The following is a 1914-nucleotide window of genomic DNA, read 5'->3' on the forward strand; positions in this document are numbered from 1 at the left end:
TCTTTCTGGCAAAAAATTAAAATCATTCCATAAAACTTTCCTCCTAAAATTATTTGACTCAAATCAGGAGTTGTATAAAGTCATTGTCAGGAGTTATGGAGCCATCAACTTCTCTATACAACATTACTACATGATGGTACATCTTTGTTGATCTGAAGAAAATCTTCCCAATAGGATGGGCTGATGCCCAGGAATCATTAGACTAATGACAGGAAAAGGCATATCCGCTGCAAGAAACAATCCTGAGATGAAGTTTCTTAAGACCTTGCCTCTCAGAACTCACCCATCAAAGGCCATGCGATAAAAAGTGGGCTACCTCCCAAAAAGTCACCCACTAGCCTTAGCCTCTCCTACATGGCTCCCNACAATAAGGCTNCATCAAAGCAAACTGCCACTGGGTGGCTAGAATTTTCTCTGTGAGTTTGAGCTTCTGATTTAGGGTGTGTGGNNTACTTGGCCTGAGTTATGAGAAGCAGATCACATTCTTATTTATCCTGCATAATGTATATGGCCTCAATGTATTTTTCCATCATCTTTGTAGAGCTTTACCTATATTTGACAAAAATACAATATAGCTATATGGTGAGGGGTTTCTTCTAAAAGAAAGTTTGTAAGTGGAGAGTTTGAAACAGTTTCAAATATCAGCAGGATTGTATATGGCTTGGGTGGCTTTGTAGCTGATGAACTGTAGAATGTGAAGCGTTTTTTCCCCTCAATATTTTTATTGGTTATGCTGCTGGCCCAAAGATGAACTGCAGAGACTCTGGCATGCAGCTCACCATAAAGCAAAATGAGCTCCAACATGGCAAAAATTGTTCTATCTACTANGGTGTGAAAGTCACACTGCAGAAAGATGCAGCTGCTGTGGCTATNGTGACACATCTGTCTTANACTGTGCAACACAGCCAGCTCTACTTGTGATAATTCTTTAACTGCCTCAGCTATTGTCGCTCCCACCAAGAAAGTGGCACTAAGCATGTACAGCAGTCATGCCTCCAGCCCATCTCTTCTGTGCTGTTCAGTGTGTGCCAGTCAAAGCTGAGGTGATATCTGGGCTCTATACAAACCTGAAAGCAGGTAGATTTCTGCATCAAACACTTGTTTAGTTGAGGTTAAAATAATTGAGCTATAGTCAGTGAAAATACACTGCATGGTTAAGGGGGTAAAGCAGCTAAAGATTTTAGCACCTGCAAGTGAGGGCTTGAATGAGTGGAAACTCATCATANCCTCTCGAGTGGTCAGTGAACTGTGTGTGACCTGACAAAACTCAGCATGCCTGGTCCTTCCCAAAGCTGTTTGGCGAGGCCTTCATGCTCTGTGGTGCACGTGCATGAGTGCAATATGTAAATTTTGAACCTGGCAAGGGCTTTAAAGATCTGTGTCAGTAAACCTGTGCATTCTGAAGAGGAGACATCTTGAAAGGCTAGCTAATTAGGCTAGTGTTATCATCAGTGAGAAGCAGCGCCACCCAGAACACAAAAGCTTAGCTTCTGACCCAGTAGATTATGTTCTCAAATGCCCTACATCCCCGAGTGCCATGCCACAGTCACAGAGGGTTATACAGGGCTTCTTGTCNAGCATTTGTTGGTTCATAGCAAACACCAATTTTAGCAATTTTGTACTACAAGGATCTGGATTTTATGATGGATAAAATTTCCAGACAGGTAGGCAGTACTTATTACAATAGAATTAGTATTCATTAATATCCGGTTTCCTTTGTACATCTAATTTTAAGTATATTTATATATTTATATTATACACTTTTAGTTCTTAATACTTTTTGTTCCTTAGATCTGAAATATTTGATTAAAAAGTATAGGAAACTATACATGATGTGTATGAAATAGTCTTTTCCAGAATATTTCAATTTAAGAGACATGGTTATTTTCACTGTTGTTTCTCAATTATTTTTTC

Source organism: Mus caroli, chromosome 9, assembly GCF_900094665.2.
Source record: "Mus caroli chromosome 9, CAROLI_EIJ_v1.1, whole genome shotgun sequence".
Classification (NCBI taxonomy): Eukaryota; Metazoa; Chordata; class Mammalia; order Rodentia; family Muridae; genus Mus; species Mus caroli.